At 40.2% G+C, this 27,021-nt stretch overlaps 2 long non-coding RNA genes across 4 annotated transcripts in view; one reads left to right on the top strand and one right to left on the bottom strand.

Annotated features, from left to right (window-relative positions):
* Positions 1–2,794: 2,794 nt before the first annotated feature.
* Positions 2,795–26,903, bottom strand: LOC125642806 (uncharacterized). 2 transcript variants are annotated; one of them, XR_012670034.1, is made up of 5 exons: positions 26,368–26,903; positions 25,978–26,048; positions 25,139–25,221; positions 23,725–23,990; positions 2,795–3,002 (listed from the first exon to the last, which is right to left on the bottom strand). It is a non-coding gene; the product is annotated as an uncharacterized LOC125642806 (long non-coding RNA). The 2 variants fall into 2 exon arrangements; XR_007358513.2 differs by lacking the exon at positions 2,795–3,002 and having other exon boundaries at positions 19,147–23,990; positions 26,368–26,902.
* The window catches only part of LOC142073249 (uncharacterized), an 87,568-nt gene continuing 78,609 nt past the window's right edge, over positions 18,063–27,021 (top strand). For both annotated transcript variants that reach the window (XR_012670037.1, XR_012670035.1), the window contains exon 1: positions 18,063–18,336. This is a non-coding gene — a long non-coding RNA (uncharacterized LOC142073249). The remainder of the gene's footprint in view (positions 18,337–27,021) is intronic.

Below are 27,021 nucleotides of genomic sequence, written 5' to 3'. Positions count from 1 at the left end.
GATGTCAGCATGATTCTCAGGCCAGAACTGGGTTTTAAGACATACATTTATGGCCTTTAAACCCATCCACATTCTGGAGAGTTGTTTGTTTGAGGCATGTATTGCAGAACCACGGCCAATTTAAAAAAATATTTTAAATTATTTCTGTAATATTTTGACAAAGTTCATGATAAATAGTCTGAATCATTTAACAAATTAAACTAAGACTAAACACAAATCCATCTGTTTCTGTTTCATCCTTGCAAAACAAACCTTTTATGATTTTGGTATCCAACATGTGCTTGTTCTCTGTTGCCATGGAAATGCTATAGGCCTGAAATTTTTCACAGGCTCTTACTATGAAGTTTTTGAAAACTGTTTTGATTAATTTTTCCTCCACTTCAACTTCTCTCTCACTTAAACTGTTTTCTCTTTTGTTTCACACTTGATTTATGGCAGGTCGCTGTCATTTAAATAGATGTGCATTTTGAAATTCCTTCTTTCTGTTCTAATGCAAAGAAAAAATAACCCATGCAAGTCATGCTCAAAGACTTGGTTATTGTTGCTTGCTGGATTTCTGCTCTCTGTGGTTGTCGGGCCTAATTCAAAGTAATTCAGGCTACTCAGTGGGGGCAGTGCATAGCTCCACAGGAAATTATGATAGCAAAAGTCTTCCTGTAGAGTTCTGCGCTTGGCACTACAAAGTGCCTCAGGCTGCAGTTACCTGAATAGGGTTGAATTAGACCAGACAACCGCATCATCCCACTTCTTAATCTATTAGAGCGATATACAAGTGGCAATTGTTGATTGCAAAAATGGGATTAAGAGGCTCTTCAAGTGAATTGATTTTCTTGTGAGAACAAAAAGAGGAAAGAGAAGCCTAGTTTGAATCACACAGCTAGAAAGTTTCGTGAATGGGTTCCACTCCAAATGTTAGAATTAAAGCAATCAGTGTTTCCCCATGGGGTATGCAGGTGAGAGGAATAAACTGCTGGAAAATAGAAAATTATGTCTAAAATTTAAAAAAAGTTTGTGGCATTCTTGCCACAAGACTTGCCAAAGCATGGAACTCTTTCCCCCCCTCACAGTAGCAACAACTCCTTGTTTTAACTTTGGCACACAGGAATTTGTTGCTGTTCATCAGTCTCCGTTTATTACTCTTTAATCTTTCTTTTCGCTGACCTATTTTAATTTTTTTGTTTTAACTCAGGTAAATTAAAGGGAGCAAAGGGACTATTTTAGTTTCTTTGACACTTTCTTCTAAAATCTTACTTGACATTTAAAAAAATTTTTATGTACCGAGACCAAAGAAATTTTTGCTCTCTAGTATGAGGCATCCAAGGTTTGGTATATCTGCTGCTCTAGGGAAGAGCCTTTTAGGTTATTTTGAATTGTATTTTCAGAATGTGATAGTAACTCTGTGTTAGCTAATATTTCTGCCATCTTCTGAAGGTCTATTTAAAAAGAAAAGTATTATTTTTGCCAGTGCAGCCAAGTTTTATTAGGGTGACACAAATCTCTTGTCGCTCTTACAACAGACAATTGGAAAAGTAATTTGACTGTAATTGGTTTAATGTACAGGCCTTTGCAAAATGAACACACTGTATTTGTTTTTAGATGACCCTCAATGAAATTGGAAATCATTCTGCCTTGACTAAAGAGCCATTGAAAGACAATGTACAGGATGTACATTCACTTGCCTATGATAATTTCTAAAATGATATTTAGCTCCACTTGGAAGTTAGCTGGTTTGTATGGCATATCATGCATCACAAATGTATCTGGAATGATCACCTATCTCACAGCTTTAGCTGTCAGAAGTTCCAAGAGTGTGGAGAATAGAAATGACACACTGATGCCAGCTGGGGAAAAGGAACTGACCAGAGCAGATGGAGGGAAGCCTTGTCTTACCTCTGGCTTTAGGACATGTCACATACCAACTAGTAGTAAATTTCCAATTCTTGGCCACTGAAATTAGTGGTTTAAGCATTTGCCACATTTAAATAGCATCATGTGTGTTGTCATGATTACAGCTCTGAATGTGAATATGAAATCTTCACATTCCTGAGACAACTCAGAAGGAAACTCTTGGAGATCACATAGGAGAGAAGTGTGTGGCATTAACTCACTGTTTAGGAGTTGGAGTTAGGGAAGGAGCTGATAGGTGATGCCACCTTTGTTTACAGCCGTAGAAAGAAGACTGTCTCTTCCATCTTCAAAGATCTTTTTGGGGAAGGAAGAAAGAGGTACAATTTAGCCATTCAGTGCTCCCTATGCACACTGATGTGCCTGTTCTTCTAAAGTGCTATTCAGCACCACTGGCTAGTGTTTTTTAATTTGTCATTTTGCTTCCTAAGCCTGGATCCTTATCAACAAACAGCTCTGTAAGAAATATATTGGAGCAGAAACAGCTGATGGAGTCATTACCGGTTTGCAGCTCTGATGACAAGCAGGGAAGGATGCAGCTGATCAGCTCTTGACCTGTGGGTGGCACTGCATTCAATAAGAACTTTGTCAGAGGGGCTTCAGGCGAAAGGGCAGAAGCAAACTCAGAACAAAAGAAAGGCATCTGGGCGTTAGTTGGTAATATTTTATTTAAGAAGTTGACTAAATTAATTGATTGCAAAATCTTCACATTAGCAGATGAGGATATGTATTTTAAAAGAAATGGTGGCGTTTTGGCAAGGAGAGATCTTTTCTCTGGCAAAAAGAACCACTGAAATTATTCTTGTAAGAGCTCAAAGTTTGAATGACATAGTAAAGACAAAATATGTATCTCATAAGGAAAAAATTACCTACAGTTTTGTTATTTACATGAAAATGTGATCATAATCAGTTACGGTAATATCCTTCCTGCGGTATTCAAGGCTGTTTCTTCTGCTTCTGTTGTTGCTTCAGTTGTAATAGCTTTCCTAGGTTTAATTCCAAAGATGTAATTTTATTGGGGGCACTGCTTCTTCAGGTGAATTTTTCCAAAATCTTTGTCAGGCGGTGAAAGAGGTATTGGCTGCCGGTTCTGCATCCTACATTCGATAGATAAATTGGGGGATAATTATCTGTTTGTAATAATGTTGCTTTTTCTAATTACTGTACATTAATTGTTCCATATTTAATTATCTAAAATTGCATAAGACTTGAGTAGTGTCTTTGCACATGCTATCAATTATGTCATAATAAATTTAATTTACTTTTCAGGATTCACCGTAGCTGATTGTTGGGCTTCTGTTCCTGCTTGACTGTTCTGACTCTGAACAGGTTTATTCAGCTGTTGTCTGCTAAGCTCTACAGAAAAGAACAATGGCTTCTGATCTGCCTTTTATGGTTTATTGGAAACTGGTGGTCCGCACTACAGCTTTGGTCAGTGATTAACCAGAGTGAAAACAAACTACACAAGGCTAAGTTGATGTTGGAGGAGGAATGAGCCCACTTCATTAAGGCTTTAAGAGGAAACCTTTTCTTCTTCAGTGCTTGTTCAAAACTTTTCAGGTCTCTATTTAATCACGTAATTCTCTCTAAGTAGCAAGGGAAGCTTGCTGCACAGCAAGAGGTCTTTTGCCACATGACAACTTAGAAAGATAAATTATATATAAATATCTTCATGGTTTTGTGCAGAGGAAACCAACTTTAGTTTTACCGTGTGAAACTAATTCACTTCTTTCTTTAAGGGGAAGAGCTAGTACTTTCTCATGTCAAAATGTACAAGGAAAAGCCTTTAATGCCATTATCTCTTTTGGCATATATATGTAAGATGAGCAATTCATATCTGGCTAGAACTAGACCAAGGCTTTAGAAGAGGAAAAAATAAAGAGGCAGCAATAACCACAACACTTTAAAAGGACAGTGGTATGGATGCAGGCTGAGCTGAAACCAAAGTGCTTACTATGAGGTATCTGATTCTGACTTCATGAGAAATCAAATCCTCTAATGCCACTCCAGGGCTTTTTGTGGACTGAAACTGTAGACAGCCATAAGCCTGGGAAGTTATGTATTACAAATATTGTAGCAGGTATGAGATGGATTGATTAGGTGCTACCAGTCTTCATTTCTCCATATACATGGTGCATATCCTCCTCAGCTGCCCATGAGGTCCATTCTGGCATTGTGCTGAGAAGTCATACAAAATGAATTATGTTGCAGTGGACCACATACTTTTCTGTACATTTATTTTTTAATATGGCAGTTCATTATAATTTGGGGAGCATAAGACTGAAACTCAAAGCAGAGTGATGATAAATCAGCTACTTTGCATACCCAGGTCATCTAGCAATAGGCAAGCACCTTGCTATTACTGCAGGCCCCCTATATTAGCAGCACTTAATAACTCAAATAGCCCACTATAACAAATTGTTGGTGAATGTTACAGAAGTAAGAATGAATGGCGAGTTGCTGTACAGACATATTTAAAAAGTCCTTGAACTGTTTTTTGTGGAAACTTTGCTGACTTTAGCAGGCGTTTAACAGCTGATGATTAAGGCTCTGATTCTGCAAATACTTGGAAATGTGAGTAACTTTACAGATGTGAATAAAGTTCATAACTGAAACCCAAGGTCCCAATTCAACAAAACACTTGATCAGGTGCTAACGTGCTTTGCTAAGTTGGGGCCTGCGTTTTGCAGTGTTATAAATGTTGAGCAGGTGGCTGGGTGTTCTCGCCGATGAAGGTTGGGATTTTGTTTTGTGATTTCGCTCTTCTATTTTGAGCAATTGCTTTTTGAAATGAAAATGGAGAGCTATAAAAAATACAGTCTATAAATAAACCATAGATAAAAAATTAACACACATCCACATAACCACTAGAGTTTATATGGTTTGCTTCTTGGCCTGGGTATTTCAAACTGTTCAGAGACTTATTTGTTAGGGTTTACTTTAACTCTCCCCTTCCCCATTTTTCATATGAACGTAATGCTTTATGGCACCCATAGATCAAATAAAAGGTTTTCTATGCTACCATGTTAATGTGGTGCTTCCAAGTTTGGATGGAGGCCTACTAGGGGGAGAGGGTAGTTTTATTGCTACACCCATTCAATCTTTGCTCTTTCTGTTGAAGCTGCCGGTTGTATGGTTTCATACAGGCCACTTTACAGATATAGCAACCACTTTCTGTTCCTGCTCTCATGGGCTGGCTTTGAACAAGCCACCCAGAAGGGAAAAGCATCTTTATTACATGACTGATCCTCTGAGCGATCCAGTCTCCCCTTGTAAGGTGTTTAAACCACCTGAAAATCTTGGAGGCTCAGATTTAATGCTGTGTTGCTTTTTGAAGGATGTAACTCATTAAACCAGGTGTAGGGCTGGGAGAAGCAAGGCAGCTGAGCAAAACATAAGAATGAACAAAACCTGCAGCTCCCACCTGAGCTGTCTGAAGGCTGGGATGAGCATTCCCATATCTGCACCGAGGCGCCCCAGGGCACCCCTTCATCTTTGTTGATGTTTTGTCAGATAGGTCTCAACAAGTCTGGCTGTCTGCTGGGATTCAAAACATGCATGCTCCAAGGCTTCCCCAAGGCGAGAAGTGCAGTGTGCACTGGAGGGCATTTCTGATGTGGGGAAAGAGCTGAAGACAGTAGGCAGTCCAACAGGGCAATTGTCTGCCTCACTGAGTGTCTTGTCTTGGACCCAGTGACTTCCATTCTCTTTCTCTCCCTCCATGCTGCTCTCTTCTCCTCGTGACTCAGTACAGACTAGACAATACCCAGGTCTCCTACCAACAGAGTGTCAAATACCTATTCTGACCAGGGAAAATTCACCACCCACCATAAAACAGGCAATCATCCAGCCACTACTAAATAATCCACTGCTTTTCATACAGTAGTAGCATTTAAGACCAGAAGGGACCATTAGATCATCTAATCTGACATCCTGTATAGCTCTGGCAGGGCTGGCTAGAAAACAAGAATTTCATTTTGGCAAGAATGTCAAGGTTTTGAAATACGTTTTCATGCCTCATCAGAATGAAAATATGACCCTTCAAAATGCTCCATGTTTGAGAGCATGCCTCTCTAGCTGGGTGGTTAGGGGACTGGCCTGGGATGTGGTTGACTTTGGTTTCAGGCCCTTTTCTGTCTGATTCAGGGCAGAGACTTGACCCTGGGTCTTCCACGTTCCACGTGACTACCCTAACCATCAGGCTGTTCTGGGGTGGATCTCTCTCTCTCTCTCTTCCCACCCTCCAGAAATTCCATCCTGGACCTAAAAAACCTTCCTATCAAAACTGATATGTTTCTGTGAAAGTTTCAGTTTCAATGAATTGGCATTTTCTGATGGGGAAACAAGTATTTTGTCAAACTCCCCTGTTTATACATCCAAGGATCACACTAGCCCTTTTTTGCCACAGCATTGCACTGGGAGCTCATGTTGAGTTGCTTGTCCAATGTGACCACTAAATCCTTTTCAGAGCCCACTGCTTTCCAGGATACAGTCCCCCATTCTGCAATTATGGCTTACATACCTTGTTCCTAGAGGTAGAATGCTACATTTTCACATTACCAAGTATTACCAAGTATTCATATTACCAAGTAATCCAGATTGCCCTGTCCTCATTTTATTTAATATTCCTCCAATCTTTGTGTCATCCACAAACTATATTGGCGGTGACTTCCAGATCGTTGATGAAAATGTTGAATAGTGTCGGGGATAGCATCCTCTTGGTCTGATGTCTAAATACTAGTTCATCAAAAAGTGTCACACTGGTTCTCACATCATTGCAAAATTTATGTACGGATAATGTGTTAGGTGTTATGTATACAGACTGAAAATTATATTCTTAAGGTCTGACTTTGGGCTGGTCACCAGAAGATATAAACAAGTATCTTTGAGGGAGTAGATGCTTATCTACCTGTCTGGCTATTTTTACCTTGTATACTTCACAATGAACACTGATGTAAAATCTGAGCAAAATGCTAATCAAGTGAGTGCAAAATCTCCAGGGGACATTCTAGACAATGTGAATTTTTACAAGCGAAGACAAAGGATCTGCGATATATGCGGGTGCAGAGGTAGCCACAGTTATCCTTCACTGAGGCGGGGGGAGGGCAAGCTGTCAGCTGGCTTGTTTTATGAATGGAGGATCACAGCTGGTGTGACTGTCTGATGTTCAGAGAGAAACTTTGGATGAGCTAACCTTTATGAGACAGGGGAATGGCTTATTAGTTAAGTTTGGGCTCTAGAAAGCGTGTTATGATTGTATTTTATATGTTACCATTTGTTTCCATTAATTGTACTTGATTCTTTTCCAATTTCTGTTAAATAAACTTCTTTGTGTTTTTACTCTAAACCTGAGTACTGCACGTTGAGCAAAGTGGTGACCCTGAGGTGTAACTGGTAAGCTGGGGCATGCTGTTCCTTTGGCAGTATCCAGTAGAGCAGGGCTGGACGCTGCAGGGGGACTCTTGGAAGGCTTGGGGGTTGTAGTGTGCCCATTGTTAACCTGTAAAGATAGAGAGAGTGAGGCATGTGAAGGCCTAGAGGGCAGTGCTTGTGTTGCCAGAGCTGGTGGAACTGGGGAGCTGACCCACACCAGGTACAGACAAGCCTTCTTCATGCTAAGGCCAGGGGGAAGTGAAGTGCCTCATAACTCTGGGTACCTTTGGGACGCATCACACTGTGGAACCCCATTAAACACCCCCATTTGATGATGGTTCCCCATTGATTATTTTTTGAGATCTATCAGTTAGCCAGTTCTTAACCCATTTAACATGCTTTATTGATATAGTACAGTACTTTTTACTCAGTGTCATGCAGTACTAAGTCAAACACTTTACAAAGGTCCAAGTATATTACTTCTGCACAGTTACTTTTATTAACCAAACTTGTAATCTCATCCAAGAATGAAATCAGGTTTGCTTTTGACATGACCTATTTGCCATAAAATCATACTTGATGCCCAAGGCCTCTCAAAGTACTGCCCAATGTCTAGCTTCCCTTTTCTCAGAAAGCTCACTGAGAAGCTAGCAAAAAATCTCCAATGCCAGATTGACATGTTTCCAGTATCCTGGATCACTCTGTCATGCTTCAGGCCAAGACGTTGTACAGAGATGGGCACTTGTTGCTCTGGGAGACGTTCCTCCTGTTTACAGACAAGGGACTGGGTCCATCCTTCTCCTGCTGCACCTCTCTGCAGCACTTGATACCACTGACTGCTAAGCACCCCATCCTACCTCGAAGAAGCTGCAGGGGTGAGTTTGAACGCCCTCAGATGGCTCCTCTCTAGTTTAATGGACCCCAATCCTTCCCACCACCAGAGCCCTCACCTGCAGAATACCACAAAGTTCACAGCACTTGCTGATATAAATCAGCATCTATAAGAAGCCTTTGCGAAGACATGATGAGACAACACGGGCTGGAATGCCAGCAGCACACAAACCATCTTTACATTTTCTTTACCTCAGATGTAAACAGCATCATCTCTCAGCTGGCTCCTCAGCCAGCCAAAATCAGCACCTGGATGAAGAGCAACTGACTAAAGCTGAACCTGGGCAAGACTGAGGTTATGCTCGTAGGAATAGGAAAGTGCTTTGAAGAACTTGCCTCCTTTACAGTATCCCCCAGTAGAGCAGGACCCTGTCTCTGACTGTACTTGGTTCGTGGCTTTCAGGTCCACTTGGACTCCTCACTGTTGCTGAATGCCCATATGTCCCTAGTGGCCGGAAATGCACACTCCCATCTGCCACTGGCCAGATAAATGGACACAAATCAGATATTAGGAATGGCAATATACAAAAGCCTGTAGGAGAATACTTCAACCTCCCTGGACACACAATAGCAAATGGGATAACATGATTTTGGTAATTAATTGGTAAATAGGACAAATGGCCTGTGATGGGATGTTAGACGGGGTGGGATCTGAGTTACCCAGGAAAGAATTTTCTGTAGTATCTGGCTGGTGAATCTTGCCCATATGCTCAGGGTTCAGCTGATCGCCATATTTGGGGTCGGGAAGAAATTTTCTTCCAGGGCAGATTGGAAGAGGCCCTGGAGGTTTTTCGCCTTCCTCTGTAGCATGGGGCACGGGTCACTTGCTGGAGGATTCTCTGCTCCTTGAAGTCTTTAAACCACGATTTGAGGACTTCAATAGCTCAGACATAGGTGAGAGGTTTTTCGCAGGAGCGGGTGGGTGAGGTTCTGTGGCCTGCGTTGTGCAGGAGGTCGGACTAGATCATCATAATGGTCCCTTCTAACCTTAGTATCTATGAATCCCGCAGCAAAAAAACTTCAGAACCAGACTTCAAAGAGAAACTGCTGAGCTTCAGTTCATTTGCAAATTTGACACTATCAGCTCAGGATTAAACACAGACGGTGACTGGCTCACCAACTACAAAAGCCGTTTCTCCTCCCGTGGTGTTCACACCTCAACTGCTAGAAGAGGGCCGCATCCTCCCTGATTGAACTAACCTCATTATCTCTAGCCTGGTTCTTGCTTGCATATTTATACCTGCCTCTGGAAATTTCCACCACATGCATCTGACGAAGTGGCTATTCACCCACAAAAGCTTATGCTCCAATACATCTGTTAGTCTATAAGATGCCACAGGACTCTTTGCCGCCTTCTTTTAAAAATAATTCTTGAGCATTTTTCCTTCCTCTCATCAGGCAGGATGTGGAAATTTCAAAATACCATGGGAGAGGCTAGTCACAGTACGTTTATATATTGGGGTAAAGCAGATGGAAATCACTGTTTGCATTCCACTTCTGCTTTAATTCTCCCCTCCTTCAGGATGTCTACATGGGCTAACTGGTATGGGTGAAATAACAGCTGCCCCGAAACTTAGCACCAAACTTCAAGTAGCTTTATTGCAACTTAACCAAACTTCTTTTAACTGAAAAACAAAACTAAATAACAAATTTCTGGTTTGTTTGTATACATTCCCTGGCTGTGTGGAAACGGATATCTTTGACTGTAAAGGCTTCTGTGAAGAAGCATTTTTGCAATTGTGCATTAGGGTTTTTTTTGTTTTTTTGGTACTTCCTGCCTGGATAAATCCAAAAAGTATGGATCTTGTAAGAATTCCAGTCCAGTTTGCAGAACAAAGAAGTTTCAGATCCAAACAAATAAATATCAGACTTTTGGATGTTTATCCCAACTCAGCCAACACTTAGAACCTTTTGAAGTACAGACATTACTAGCCTCTTGTGAATTTGGGTGGGAGTTTAAAAGCAGTCCTGTTTTTTTTAATAGGAATAGTGGTTATCTAGAGCTCTCGCTGCTTTTATCCAGTAGATATTTCTAGCTTTTGGGGCTTTGAATGTGGAATTACAAACTAGCAAAGCCTCTTTTTAGGTATCATCTGTTACATCTTCTGTCTTTTGGAAACAGTGTAGTTGGTGCTAGCTCTTTGCCTGTCTATCTTTGCTTTATAATCCTATGGAGATAAGAGGTAGGGGTCCCAGCTGCTGTGTGTCTCTCATATTTATAATCTGATGTGTTTTGGTTGTTATCTGAGCAGGTTTCTGACTGGTGGTTGCTCCTTTTGATTCCTACAAGGACAGGACCTCTTTGTCTCTCTGTATATAAGCATACTGACTTGATGGTGGTTTGACTCAAAAGAGAGCCATGACTATTTCACTTTGGTCAAATGGCTGGATTGCCATCACATGAGGCCATTTGACAGAAGATGAATGTAGAGGGAGGGCTGTAACTGACAAGACGATCACTGCAGAAAATATAAAAGGAGTACTTGTGGCACCTTAGAGACTAACCAATTTATTTGAGCATGAGCTTTCGTGAGCTACAGCTCTCTAAGGTGCCACAAGTACTCCTTTTCTTTTTGCGAATACAGACTAACACGGCTGTTACTCTGAAACCTGCAGAAAATATGAAAACTTTTATTTTGTAGAAAACTGAAAAGAGAAGAAAATTGTAGAAGCATTGTGATCTTAGAGGCAGCAGGTTTTCTCATATGTACCATTTTTCAGTAGTCCAAGAAAATCAAGGAAAAATACAGGGAAAGTAAATGGGAGTGGGAAGAAAAACTCCAAGAAAGAGTATGGACAAGCAGTGTCATAAGATCTCCCAGTCCCTAAGCAGGATCAGCCTGGGGATGAGAAGCAATTGACTGAAGATTCACCTGGGTTAGACAGAAATTATTTTGGTGAGAAAGAGGGCAATAGAACTTGTTGGAGCAGCAGACATCTTGTTTTGGTGACTGGCCTGTGGTTTATAGAGCTCCCTTCCGTAAGACTTTGCCCTCAAGCAGTGATTTTCAACCTTACCCATATTGAGATCTCCCTCCTATTTAGCAATATGGGAAGGGCAGGGTGCTCACAATTCTCTGACACCTGTTTGCAACCCCAGTGACGGTTGTGACCACTCCCTAAAGTGTGATTAACCCACAAAGAGTGCTAGCTGTAGAAAGACCCTGTACTGTGTGCTTTGCAGTACTGTTTATCGATGTCAGTGCACCAGAATAACGCTTAAAGTGAAAGAGAAGGAAAATGGCATTCCTCAAGCTTTGCATCACTACAGGGCAACAGCGTCTACCTTACTGTTACTATCTCTCTAGCACTGAGGATTAATACTGTTACCAAACCAACCCATGCACCGTCTTCAAGCAAGAACTACCGGAGGGGAAAGGTCAACTAGACCACCTGAAGACTTTGCGAAGAAAGGCTGGAGCGTGGGAGAAACATTTGCCCTTCATCTTCATCCTCACTCTGTTGAAGAGGCTTCTGGCTTCCAGGCAGCAAATTCTTCACCATTGCTGTCTTGAGTTTCTGATAGCTCATCAAAGGCACGCTCACACTCTGAGACAAGCAGCCAAATAATTGCATATCTTCATTTTACAGCACAGTATGCATGCTTTGAGCCTGAGGGAGGTTGAGTCCTTATTTCTAGCATAGCTTCTGGGCACAATGCTGATACCAGGATGCCACTTCTACAATGAAGGGATGCCACCAGCAGGGGATGTATGCATAATCAACTGTTAAAAATAACTGCTTCTCTTTCAAAGTCCAAAGCGGATAAACCACTACATAGGAAACTAGTAGCAATACCTACCTTTCTGAGCCTCAGAGAAAGGCAAGGATTATGTCACAATCTAGCAAACAGACCATTATGGATCTTGTTAACAAGATCTGAAAATCTAAATATGCAGGAGCCATGCTTTATATGCAAATTGCATCTTCATTAACTAGAGGTGGCCCTGAACCAAAATAGAACGAAGTCTGGGGATGTGTGGATTTGCTATGTTCAGTATCAGGAGATGCATCCTAAATGGTACGGCTCATTTTGTTCCTTTAGCCTTTTCAAGGGCAGGGCTATTTAAAACCTAGCTTACAAACTCTGACAGGAAAACGAGTCAATGGCCGGTATGTGCAGTAACTCCATGTCATCTTGACGAATGGCATGGGGAGACCAGTCCACTTATTATGTGCAGTGTTTGATATTGTAGTTATTGGGGTTACTCTATACCCTAAACCCCTAGGGTGCCAGTTGCATGCCCAGCAGTTAGGCCTTGTAGGCGTTAGCCCTGGTGGGTCCCATCACTGCTCAGACACATGGCTAAGGGAAAGGTTTTTACTAGGGCTGGCAGGAAAGGGAAAGGTTGCAGGTACCCTAAGTACAGAGGTTTAAATAGTTAGGGTTCAAGGTAAGCCATAGCAGTTCCTCTTTGGGTCCTTGGGGAAGTCCAGTTGAGAGTCATGGTCCTCATGCCTGGGGTGATCTCTCTAGTCCAGTGTCTGTTCCAGCAAATAAGCATTTGCGGATTTCCAAGCCAGGCTCAGTTAGTGTCTTTCATTGGGGCCTCTCTGCCCTGGTTCCCTGATTAGCTGATGCTGCTCCTTTATAAGTCCCGCACAGACCTGCACCCATCTTTGATGTCCGGCCTTTTCCATACGCTGCCCTGTCCACAATACCTGGGGCTTCTTTCCAGCTCCCTGCTGCCACATGGCTCCTACTCCAGAACAGAGCCCAGCCATTTCCTAGATCAGGACCTTTCCCTTCACCTGGCTGGAGAAGAGCATGTAGAATGGGGAGGTGGCTGTTGGAATTTGTAGTCCCCTATTTGGCAAATCTATTACACTATATATGCAGTAGAGTTGCAATAGCAAGCCATGTATTAAGTTTAGTTTTGATAATATTTCATTTCTAAGAGCTATAGAATTTAGCCATATAGACAGCCGGCACATCTTCAGAACTGACAGTCTTAGTAGTATCACCCAGCCTTGGAGAGAGTGGATTCCTCAGTGTTGAGCAGATAGCTGATATGCAAAATTGAGGGAGACTTTCTCTTTCCATGTGGCAGTTTTGCTCATTTATGCTTTGGCATCCTGGGAAGAAGCTAGCTTCTGAAATGTCATCATCTAACATGGTAACACCTGTAGAATCTGTGTGCGTGCAGGTCTGCTTGTTTTTAAACTGGGTCATCAGTAAAGTGAGTCTGTTTGTTCCCCTCTGACAGCAGCCAACAAACAACAGAGCTTTAAGCACACCCACCTGCCCTCATGTGCACAGTGTTTTGGAGTCTGAGCCCTTTGTAAAACAATCAGACTGAGCAAGTTTAGGAGGTTGTGCCTATGCAGAACACCCCCGTGCTTCTGACAAATAAAGTCAAGCTTTTGGAAACTATTGTCATTTGCCTCCTCCCTAGAATCTTGCCTAAAGAACATGGTATCCTGAAGAGCATGTAGGGCCAGCTACCCTGATCACATTATGTAGCTGAGTATATATTCAGTCACTGGATGAATTATACCCTCTCTGTTCTCTTTATTCATAATTTGAGGTCTGATCCTGCTCCTACTGAAGACAACAGCAAGACTCCCACTGCCTTCAGTGAGTGTAGGATCTGGTTTAAAGTCCTCAAACAATATTTGGTCCAGTAGAGGGTTACCATTGCTCAAGAGCATATAATAGTATGTGTCACTGTACATGTACAGAATGTACTATTCCTTCTACATTCTTGTATCCCTTAGCTTTGTTTTGCTTTCTATAAACTGTCTGAAAGAAATCAAATGACAAATCATTCCATTCCTTAAATATCTATAGATATGTAAGATCCACACAAAGAAAAAGAAAAGCAGTACTTGTGGCACCTTAAAGACTAACAAATTTAATTGAGCATAAGCTTTCGTGAGCTACAGCTCACTTCATCGGATGGAAAGCTTATGCTCAAATAAATTTGTTAGTCTCTACGGTGCCACAAGTACTGCTTTTCTTTTTGCGAATACAGACTAACACGGCTGCTACTCTGAAACAAAGAGAAAGGTAATTAGTCTGAGTTATTAGTGGGCTCTAATAAAGTAGGAGCTCCAGAGGGGTTGTATCTAGTGGAAGACAAAGTATACAGTGTTTTACTAGCAGAGGAAATAATGTTTAACTATAAGCATGTCTTTTTAATTTCTGCTTACAATCGTACTCATCAGAAATCCAGTTTTGCTGATGCTGGCACTGTAGGGATTTTAATCTCCTTTTTCAGGAGGGAAAAAGTTTCCCTTCTCTGGTTATAATTTCATTCCTTACTATGGTGACTGCTCTTGGCCTGTTGTGGGACATGAGGGCCCATGCCTCCAGCTCCCACAATGCCCATCTGCATGGATAATAGCTTTAGTGTCTGAACTGAGCATGCATGGAGAGTGCTATGTGTATGTACTCAGGTAAGAACTCACACTAACGAGGTCCCTGCAGACAGAAGTCCTTAAAGGTAAATGTGCTGTTTGACAGATCCCATCCTCCGTCTAGCTCTGTATCATGATTAATCATAACTAGCTTTGACTAGAGACATTTTGGTATGAGCATTTAGGAAGAGCAAGTGTTGAGGTTACTCTTAGCCTTGCCAAGGCTATGTATCGTTGGGCAATTATTTCTCTCAGAAACATCTGTAACTCTGAAGAGCTCCCGTCGCATGGAGCCGAAGTCCAAAAGACTGGGGCCAAAAGTGCCTTTTCTCTCATCTCCAGGTTAGCAGCTAAGCTCTCAAGAGGTTACACAGTGCGGTAACAGTGTTCTTGTCCTGCCAGCATCTGAGGAGATGATGGTGTGTAAAGGCACCACCCTCAAGTCAGGCAAATTAGTGTATGCTGGTGATGCTGTTATTCTTTCCTCGTTGGGTTTTGACACCCCACTCATCACCATGGTGTTGCAAGCAGATGTTCTGCGCCCTCACATAGGGTAACTTTTTTTTAATCTCTTGAAAACTGGCCAATTTTGTAAACATTTGACCTAAGTATAGGGGCCACCTTTGTATGAAGAGCTCCCTAATCTCGAACTTCTCTTCTGAAACCATCTGGATAGATTCTCCTCAGCGAGGATGTGTGGTGTTCTGTGTGGAAAAGCCAAACAAACTCATTGTTTGCTGTGTGTCACACCTCTCCTGCATTTTCCTTACAAGACAGGTAAGGAAGTCACCTGACTGGTCCATGCCAGTTTCAGCATTCTGGCTCTCTCTAGTGTGCAGAAAAAGAAATAGACTTTAGAGTGGCTTGTGCCAGTCCTGAGTGAACATGGTGCCATGTATCTTTCCTTCCCCCTGAGCAGATTTCCCAGCACTCCTTACTTAGAGCCCAGCCCTGCAGAACTTGACACTAAATCATAAAGTGGTATTTTGGTCATACATGCAGCCCCACTGGAGCCAATGAAATTGCTTGCCTCATTATATGAGTCAGAATGTTGCAAATAGGTGACGAGGTGATATTCGGGGCTTTGTCTTATATAGGTGCCTAGTACCCCTCACCCCTTGTCCTGATTTTTCACACTTGCTATCTGGTCACCCTTTGCAAGGTTGGTTCTGTCACTGTTTTACATGGAGGTGAACTCCCTTTGATATCAGTGGGAGTTTTGCTGGAGTATGGGGTGCAGAATAGGACTATGACACAGCTTAAATAAAGGGGAGCAGCACTCATTGCCTATATAATTCTTATAAATCCAACAAATGCAATCCTTCAGTAATGAAGCAGGTGTTCCTCGCAGCCTGGAGAATCTTCCTGGAGCTGATGTGCCGCACTGTGTTTTTTCGCAAGCTTGACCCTTGTCAGCTTTAGGCTCTGGCAACTGGCGTAAGCGGGCATGGTGCCACTCAATGTACATGCATAGTGCAAACCAAGTCAGAAAGCTAAAACGGACATTAGGGACCCGGATCCTCTGTGGTGAGGAGTGCAGGAGCGGAGAGGGAGCAGCACTTAACAGGAGTGGGCGTCAAATTTCAGTATTTGGTTTGTCAGATTCCCACTGAAAATCTCAGCCAGTGCAGTGCCGCATGCCTATGATTAAGGGGACATTGCATCAAGACCCCTGCTCGGAGCTGGATTAACTTCAAAACCAAAAAAAAAGCCCCTTCTATGGCCATGTAAGGAGAGATTCTGGCTCTGGTGAATCAGGATTAGTGCTCTACAAAGGGAGGAGAGGACTATTATAGTGAAATCTAGACCCTGAGCAGCTCTCCATAGGAGGCACCCACAGATCTCTGCAAAGGGGAGGGGAGGAAGCATCTGTGGCCAGGCCAAGTTTGCAGAGGAAGCCAGATCACCATAGCTGTACCCCAGAGCAGGTGTAAAACTTCCACTGAATAGAGCTCATGGAAATGTGTTGTGGGTATATGAAAGTAATATTCAATTTCAGCTTATTCATCATAAAATCAATAAATGCACTGGATTTCCTGCTGGATCTATCAAGCTGATTAGCTTTTGCAGTGATCCCAAGCAGACAGGAGCAGGGGTGGTATGAATGAGATGAAATAGTGTAAATTCTCTCACCTATTTTGCCATTTGCATGAACATTTTTCCTCCACCTTTACAGTGCATTTTAATTACAAGTATTTTGGTTTCTGTAAACTGTATCTATATAAGGATAGTCTATTGACATGTAGTGTCACACACACACACACACACACACACACACACACACACGCTAAGAATAATACATTTTAAAAAACCTAAACAAAAAATGCATGTAATGATACCAAAAAATCCCAGTGTTTTCTTTATCATGCTCATGTGTAATTTTAACATGAAGTATTATGTAGTAGTCTGTTCTGGCCCTACTGTGTATAAGCAAATCACATAAGCTCACAGTAAACTCAGTGTTGAAGAAATTAAATCTGAAATGGTTAGCGTTTCTCTGTAGTGAATGTGTGGTGGGGAGGGTTTATGGAATGGGTTTACCTGAATTTTCTGCAGTTAGTTTAATAAGAAAGAGAATTATTCTATTTAAAAGCAAAACTGCACGGTAAAATGATCAGTCATTGGGCCTTATGGTGCATTTTTTAATCTGGTAAAACTCCCACTGACCCTTGAGGAATGAGGGGTAGGATATGATCTTGTGTTTCTAGCCGTTAAATCCATTGACTGTTGTCTAAGCACTCCTTTCTCCTAACAAGCTTCTCCCTGAAATGTGCGGAGAGGAACAAGGTAACTCGGAAAGTACTGCGAATGCTACAGCTGGCTTTCTCCAGTGGTTAAAGAAACTCTGCAAGTCCCTTTTTGGGACAGAGATAGAGTGACTATAATACTGGCTAACGCTTTCCAGGGGGATGCCTATTGGGCTAGCCCTTGGGATAGGAGCAAAATGTCCACAAACACTGCCAATATCTTCTTGTAGGATGATTCCACCTACTTTCTGGACTGTGCTCACCCTGCACTTGTTTAGAAAGGTCTCAGGAAAATAGGATACAGTGTTGTGGTGTTTAAAAATTAACTGATCAGGCTCAACCCGCTTCAGTTTACAGTGGAAAAAATGGCAATTTCTAAAAAGGATGAAGACTTTGTGAATAGGGACGTTGGAGGGTAAATACAGGACTGAAACCCAAGAATCTTAATTTTGCCTCAAATTTTGGTGATACTGTTTCTATAGAGACCAAAAGGAAGCTTTGGCTCCCCCACTCAGCTATTAAAGTTTAGTGCATTGAAAACTGTCTTCATGCTGTGATACCCTTTCAAGGAGTAGAATAGGGTCTGAGCTAATCCATGAAAGTTGTCATGCTATGAACTAGTAGTCAAGCTTTTTCCTTTCAATTGAGTCTAAAACTATACTGTACTTCACACTTGATTGGCCCTTCAGATGGCAGGACTCAATATCCCTGCTGGAAATAAGCTCGTCTTCACACAGTGATGTTGAACGTGGAAAGATCTTGTTTCTATGGCATAATTACTCGCTGTAAGATATGCAAGTCATAAGGAAAAGATTTTTTTAAAATTTGTCTAACTATATAAATCAAACTTTGTAAAATGCGCATTTAGCAAGATGTTCAGTTTGCATGTCTCAGTGACATTGGCGTGCTGTCTGCCAAGAGACTGTGGACCTAATCAAACATTCCTACCAACTTAAGAGCCTTTTTTTTCTCTCAGTGTTCCATGCATAAATATAGCAAGGGAAAGCTATCATCTGAATACAAGCCTCTGCTTTATCCCATTGAGTGTACTGTAGCAAAGGTAATGAATGGGTCATTTTATTTACCATCAAAGCTATCAAGATAACTGTATAAAGCAAAACTCTGTACTATGGCAATTTATAATGGAAAACACTGCTTCCTTTGACCTTCAGGCTGCTAGTTTTGCTTGTTTTCACATGGGATAGATCAGTAGCTGGTAACTGTGAGATATAACAACAGGTGGAATAGCTAGCAACAGTCTAAATTAAGACTTCACAAGTTAAGCACTAATGTATTTTTATTAATAATTTTTTAAAATGGAAAGATGCCTTGATCTATGCAGACCAAAAGGGGGCACCAGGGTATTAAAAAAAGTTATGGTGCTTTTGGTAGTTAACAAATATAAAATTAAACATAGCTGATACTGTGTTTTGGTTTTGGTTTTTTCCCTTGTGTATTTAGTGAATGAAAAAGAGCTATTCTCCTCAAAAGTGGGGTGAATTTCCAGTGTTTTCAAAACACTTTGATTTAAAGAATCAATGTATGTATTTGGGTGGGTTTTTTTTTTAGTATTCTGCTAGTTTTTAAATGCAGAAATTTGGGTTTGATTTTTTCATTTTTAATAAAATGTTGAATTTTCTCAAAATCATTTTCATAAGAGTTTGTTTAATACATTTTAAAATCTTATCAGCATGAACTCTCTTTTCTTTATCATTCAAGATTTGACCCTGCCAACACTTCTAAATGTAAGTTTCCTTTTTGCTAGATTAACCACTTACTCAGTGTAACAGGATCTTTCTTTACTGGGGTGTGTTTTGAAGCTGAATCAATCAGTATGGTACATTTCCTATGGCATAGTTAGCACAAAGTCTACATTCAAAAAGGCAGCATTTATTGCAAATAGAGGCTAATTTATAGATTATGCAGACAACACCAGCAATCAGAGCAAGGCACAGACTTTAGAAGAAATTGTACACTTTGAATAATATGACATGAAAAGTATTCATTCTTTATGTTGTGGTAAGGTAAGAATTAAGAAGCAAAGGACACATTCTACGTTACATACATTTGCAATCATCAGACTATAGACAGATTTGTTTAAAAGTCATCTTTGTGTGAATTAATATGACATAGGTAGTGTGCAGATTAATTGTGTTTCTTGGTTGTTGGTTTTTTTGCTTCCTTAAATTATACAAGATTTTATTATGCATAACATATAAATATTAAATTTGAAAAAAAGCCAAATGTGTCTACCTGTTAAGCATGAATCAGACTGTTAGAGCTATTTTGCCTATACCAATCATTGCTTTTTTTATTTGTATTTTTTGTAGCTATGTTAGTTCAAACATCCTTTCATAAAATTGTCAAATTCAATTATTTTTAACATCAAATTTGAACAAGTTTGTTTCCCTTATTTTCTGACACCTATTTTATTGGATTGTAAATTAGAATTTAAAAGATGAACATGAAGATTTCTCAAGCATTTAACATAATACTTTATAGTTCAATTTGTATCTGGACCCAAGCTTTATTTTTAGTTTTGTTATGAAATCCTTATTTATTGGACCATATACCATGTAATGTCAGGCATCTGACTAGCTGTTGTTACAATAATAATTATGATGCATGTAGCTGATTAGTTGTGTAACCTGGAGAACTAGATTTTTTTTAATTGTTTATATTTATTTTACATTTATGGATTTCAACAACAATATTAAATTCCAGTGATCAAAATGCAATTGTTCATATAAATACAATACTTGTGGTTTTATTTTTAAATGTAGCCAATTTGATATTTAAAAGGGTAAATATCATGTGGATATCTTCTGATTTACTTGAAATAAAGATATAGTGGCATTATTGAATCCACACCATTTATTGTTAATGCCTATGAAAACTGGAGAACACTCAAATCTAATTGTGAGTTAAGGAATGGCATTTGGATCATGTCAGTTATTTTGCAAGAAATGTAAACTAATGCTATTTTGTTAGATAACACGTCAAAGAATGCACATGCACACGCATGAATATAAATGAATGAGTGTTGAGTTACATGAAAAATATTTTGAATAATTTAGTTGAAAAAACTGCAAATATTCTGTTCTGAGAAAAGTATATAGTTGGTGCAGTTTTTGTTCAGAATTAATTTATTCCGTGTTCAATGCCCCCTGTACTCTTCACATTTCCACAAAGTGCAGTCCCCGCTGAATGTGCTATGACAAACAATAACCGAAAAGTGTTACACTTAACCTGTCCTATCAATATAATTTCTTTTAAAAAACCCTGTGACATGCTCACTCTTCTGCACTGCACAGTTAATCTCATACTACGCTCTACAGTCCTGTAGATTTTTGTTTGTTTACAAAAGGGTAACAATGTTCATCGAATTAATTGCTGGGCATTTAAAAATAGAGAGGTCTGGAAACCCACCCAACTCTGGTTCCTAGAACATAAAACTCCTCAATCAGAGTCTATGGAAGGCTAGTTTCTCACATTAAACTATAATTCTGTAATTAGCCACATTTTGCCTTGGGATAAAAGTATGTTTGGCTATTTTTATATGCAACACAAGAGCAGGGAAATAAAAGAAAGAAAATTCCTCAGTGTTGTAAATGTATCATGCGTCACTTTACTACAAAACAAGACTTAGCTAATTCATGACTCAAGAGGACAAATTATGCTCTCTGTTGCATTTGTGAAATCCATATTGAAATTAATTAGGGCTTCATAGGTGTTATTCAAGGCAAAATTTAAAGTCAATTATTTTTCCTTGCTTTGTATTTTTTCTACACAGCCAACTTATTAATGTTGGAAAATTGGCTGGGGCACATGCTCAGTGACTTCGCTTGCTTCCTTAACCCACACCCGTGTCCTGTATAAGCTTTTAAGTAAGGTCTCCGTATCATGTAATAACCCCACTCTGGACGCTACACTTCATAAATATCGAGCCACTATAACCAGAATTTCCATTTGCTTGTTGCACTGTGGTGGAGAAAAAAAAACCCATTGCTCATTCTATTTCACTGTAATTGCAGTTTCTCTTTATCCAACTTGGCTGTAGGTGGATGTTAGTGAGTGAAGTTCTTGCTGATTTCGATATTATATACTGTATAAATGAGTATGTGGGTCCACTCCTGGCCATTTAAAAAAAACCCAACAAGCTAAAAGCAAACAATTTCAAACTCTTGTTTAAAAAATAAAGCCTCAAGTTGCTCTATGCCTGTGATAGTCTAATAAGAATCTGTGAATAGTAAGTGAACACTTTAAAACCTGGGAAGTATCTTTTCAGTGTCGATACAGGTTATATTTTCATGCCTCCATAACACGGATTTTGTCTCTCTTTAATGCTAGCATAAAATAAGGAAACTGAATCTCCAAAACAATTCTATTTTTCTTCTTCAACCCACAAAACCCAAGACTTCTGAAGTTAAGGCGGAAACTCAAAGAAGTGACTGATCTTGCAAATCACACAAGGTGTAGTCCTATAGCACACACCATAACTCCAAATAAAGATGGATTTCTTTCCCTTTGCCTGTTTCAATCAGATGCCTGGTCCCATTTCAATGTAACTTTTCATGTATAACAGTTGATTTGTAATAGTCTGATTATATACAGCACCTGAAGATCAGGATTATGATGTGATAAAATCAGTACATTTAATTAACTGTAGCGTTTTGGATGCCTCATTACCTACTCATGGAGGAGACCTTTTATATATCACCAGCATCCATTTGCAGAAGTAAAGGGCCTCAAATTTAAGACAGGAATTAAAAAAAAAAAACCCAACTAATAGGTTATTTTGAAGCAGACAAATTAAACACACGACAGTGGAACAGGTTTAATGCTGCTCTGCATAATTAGAGAATTAAATGTGCATAGATATAGTTTTACTATATTACTTAACACTGATTAACCTAATGTTGATACAGAATAAGTGATAAAAATGGGTAATTGCCAGGTGATTAGGACGCAAGACCTAAGTGTAGGACCAATACCTAATGGCTTTAAAGATATTTTGTCAAAATGGACTCATAAGGAAATAGAATGACATTCCATCCCGTTTCTTGCTCTGGAACCATCTAAATTAAATGCAGAGACTCTTTCACGTTGCACACTGTTTTTGCTCATTTGACATTTAATACTGTGTTATCAGCACTGCTCATCTTAAATGAGATACAGAAGGAAAACACCCGATTTGAGTGCGATAGAAACTTAGCTAATCCAATATCTGTATAAGTTCTTAAGGCATGAGTCAGAAAAAAAACATGCTCAGTTTATACACTATAAAATGCAGAGAGAACCCTAAAAATGTGGCTTATGTGGATGCGTGTAATATTAAAGTGAGTGGCATTTGGGTCAGAACTGGGGCCTTTAATGTTTTGTACATATTTTAAAGGCTCTTCTTTCAGTAACTTGCCTTTCATAATAAACCCAGATATAAAATGGATTTTTCTCTATAAAATTATAATTAATTTTGAATAAAAACTATATTTGAAAAGTTTATTGAAAGCAACTGAGTTCTACTGTTTTTTATTCTTTTCACTGTGGCTGCAATGCTAGTGCATTCAATAAATGTCATGTTGTTGTGTGTTTGAAGTTTGCAACTAAAACCTTTTATTTTTAATCTCTAATTAAATCCAGTAGGAAGTATTTCCTGAATGGCCGAGACCTTTCACACTCTGTTACCTAATTCTTTGCAGGTGATTTTTTTTTTTTTTTAATCCTGTGAAATGCTAGCCATAGCAAAAACTGTTAAACTCCATAACATGCAAATGTTATCTGACAACTAGTAGACACTGAAATTCGGTGGTAAATAAAGAAATTTGTTGGCTAGAATATGTGCAGAAACAATATTATTTTAGATTTTCATTCCCCGAAATCAATTTGAGGTGTTAAATGATAACTAATAATTTTCTAGTAATATGTTAAAATATTCTAATAGTTACATAAATATTTTATATTAAGTTATTTTGTCCTTTTGTTTCACAATTCATAAAACATTCATAAAAAGATATTGACAACACTCAATAAATACTGAAATATCAGAGATTGCTACTATATTTACATTTACTAACCATGTTATATTTTTATCCTCTTCTTAATTATCTAATAGGAGGCTTTTTTCTTTCTTTAAAGACTGCTAACTCTTAGGAAATGCTGGAGATTAAGACAAAGTAATATTGCACAAAAAGGAAAGAGGAGGATCCACCCGCCTCCCCACATTCAAATAAGTCACACACCAGGCCAAAGTTCCAAATATCTTTTTTTTTTAAGTGCTCACACTGAAGTCCAAACGAAAGGGCAGCAAATCATGTAAACTACAACACACTAACAATGGAAAACACCCAACTCACAAGAATGCCTTTTCTCTCCCAAAGAAGAATCAGCCCCTCACCTCAAAATGCTTTGCTACAAAAAAGGACTTTTCCAGGCGAAATAACATACTTACATTGGGAGGAGCCTTTTATAGTATGGCTGTTTTGTAGTTAATTTTAAAAGTGGCCCTTCTTTTTCCTCCCTGCAGAATAAAGCAATGTAAGGAAATACAAATGACACTGCAATGACTTGGATTTTCTTGCCAACCTCTTCTTATGTGAAGAATTCATTTGATACAGGAGGTCTATATGTCTGTGCTGGTATCTGCAATTTAAATCCGTTTCAATTTTCTTCAGAGCTATATAGTGAGATACTTTCCGTAGGTTTTAATAATGCCAGCTGAAATGCAAACAACCCAGTAAGCCAATTAAAACCATATTTCTTTCAATACAATAAATGTAAAAACAAACAAAATCAAATTAGTATTACGCAGATATTTTTAATGCTAATGAAATATCATTTTGGGATGAACAAAGGGTGAGAATTTTAAATATGTGCTTTATAAGCTAACAATTTTTAAAAAAAAGTGATTAAAAAAAGGAGAATTCATCATATTTTGCATAGACACTATTTTTATTTTAAGGCTGACATCTAAATGAATGAAGTGACTTTTGTTTACTTTAGTGTTAGTATTTTTCCTCATACAGCTTACACAAATACACATCAGTGTATGCATTGCTAAACCTTTGAAGTTTTTAGCTATCTATCTGATTGGTATAACTTACTATCCCTCAACCAACTCGTGTTTGTAATTTTAGCCATCAAAATCCATTGATGATGTTTGCCACTATATTGTTTGCTATTAAGGCCCTGATCCTGCAAAGATGTAACACATGCTGAACGTTATGCACTATCATCTCCTTTGAGATCTGCTGGTGAAAAGTGTGATATAAGAGCTAGGTGCTATTCGCGTGAGTAATCTCAGGCACTGGAATGGGCCTATTTGCAGTGAAGAGTGTGTGTAAATCTTTGCAGGATTGGGGCCCCAAATGAGGTAAAGTGAGCTACACAATACATGTTTAGCCAAAGTGTTAGTGGAGTGGTTCATATGTTCTTAAACCCAGGGTCAACCCTAAGCATCTCTGAACAGTGCTGTCACATGGGGTTCTGCATTTTCAACACCCAGACCCAGTGGCCCATTGTCACCTCCACACACACCTTGAAAGACGAACCTCACGGGACCATTTTGCTTGCTCCCTTCTAGCCCTTCCAACCTCCCTCTCCTCATGGCTCCCAGAGCGCCCCATTGTTAAAACCCTTCTGTATCCCCTTAAGTGTCTCCTGACCAAGATACATGCCAACCTCTGTGCCCCTCTACCCCCATCGGCTGTGCTAAGCATTTGTGGGAAGTCTGCCAGATGGGCAGCATGTCTTATTTCACTCAGGACTCCCTCTTTGCACATGTTTACTGCACAATTATATGAATCATTATAACTTTATCCCCTTGTATTACTTAATTTCAGTGTGGTTAAGATCAATAAACTTACGCTCAACACTGGAAATAAACAAGCATTCCCCAGAGCTTGGAGTGATACAAACTAATGCTTCAGGGCCATATGCTTCCATTGATCTGTACAGAGAAGGAAGAGCGGAATATGGCTGTTAGCCTGTGCTGGAGTTTAAATTACGCTTGCATGCTTGCTTTCTCGCTTTCCTTTTAATCAGTTAGGAGGAGAATGTTTCCTTTTAAATTGTATCTACAGGATCATATGCTCCCCTCCCACATAAAGCCATATGGAAGGTGACACTTACCAGAAAAGAGGCAGGATTTCAGTGTCACCTCGGTTGTGTTCTCCAAGGCAACATCGACCTGGCAGCTGTGAGCAAGGATGAGGGGAGCTGGCCAGCAGAACACATGCCCTGTCCTAGGCGCCACAGATACAGGAAGGCCAAATCCCACAACAGTCGAGCCTTATCTGCAAGGCCAAACTGCCATCCAGGCAATATCTTTACAATGACCCATAGTTTTGAATATTGCAAGTTTGAGGCCCTTTTTTCTATAGAGCTGCTTGTGTCCTGCAGTTCTACAGAACTATGCTCAAGAATCGAAACACTCAATTTTAACAATTAAGTTTCTAGTTCTTATGGTTGCAAAGAAAACCTTAAGATTAACCAAATGAAAACTGATGCAGTGAGCCTGCAGACAGCCTGGAACACTAGCTGAGCTGCCCTGTTTATCTCAGTGAGTTAATCCTGAAACTTAATGATGGCAATCTAAATGTCAACATTAACTATCTCACTGCTGATTATTTTAGCAGAAACATCCAGCTAATATGTTTATCCCATCATCTCAAATTGTCAAAAGTCCCAAATTGCCCCTGCCTACCTGTTCAACATCCAGCTTTGTCCTGATAACTTCATAACCAAAGTTATGAGTTTCCAATACAGAAACTGGGGCTATAACAAACAAAACAACAAGAAACTAAAATTCAGTTTAACATTTCTGGACTGTTCAGAATTTTTTCCTTATCTGTTCTCCCCTTCCATTTCCCCAGTTATTTCCTCACATCTTTCCCCCTGTTCTTTAATCTCCCTCTCCATCCTTTCTGCTCCCTCAGCTTCTCTTAAATTGTCTCCTTCCTTCCTTTATTTTCCCGGCCTCTTGCTCTCCCTCAGTTTATTTCTATGATCTCCACAATCTGCTCTGACAGTCCAGGTTCTCATGCTGTCCACACCCAACTGGTCCCGTTCCCCCCACTCCACCGCACATACTCACAAAGCTCAGGCAGGGAGAAGAGACACTCCTTTTCCTGCTCCTCGTGGAGCTTCCAAAATGCGTTGCTAGCATCTCACAGTGGCTTCCCTCCTCCTCGGTGGATTTCACCTCGGCTTCAGCATTGGCATGTGCAGGCTTGTTTTGCATATTGGGAGGGAAGAAGGAAGGCTCAAGTTCAGTCTCACCCACCGCGGCAGGACACAGGGCCCAGACAGGTCTTTCTCCCTCTGTGCAGTGCGGGTGTGTAGGGTGGCTGGGGCCAGGCCTGCGTCTCAGTGGCGGGCAGTGCTCTCTCCTCTGGCAGCTGCACTGAAAGGCTGTGGAGACTCTTCCACTTCCCAAAGAAGTGGGATCAGCTCTGGTCTATCACAGAGACCAGCCTGCCTGCATATTCCTGGTTGTCCAGCAGCCTGTTCCAGGCAAACCTGCAATGCTATCCTCTATGACTGTGCACTGTGCCTAGCACATGTACCAAGGGAATTCCATATGAAAGTGAGCACAGATTAAATTCCACCCTGCCCCGTGCAGGGAACAGGGCCCCTACAAGGATTTGTGCATCCCTCAGAGCACCATTAACTTGCAGGGACTATCACTGGTGTAATATACACTTATATGTGACCAGGATATGCCCTCGTCCTGCAGGGGACCTGGGCT

Source organism: Caretta caretta, chromosome 9 (assembly GCF_965140235.1).
Source record: "Caretta caretta isolate rCarCar2 chromosome 9, rCarCar1.hap1, whole genome shotgun sequence".
Taxonomy (NCBI): domain Eukaryota; kingdom Metazoa; phylum Chordata; order Testudines; family Cheloniidae; genus Caretta; species Caretta caretta.
The sequence above is the reverse complement of the archived record's forward strand: the minus strand, read 5'-3'. Positions and strand labels throughout refer to the sequence as shown.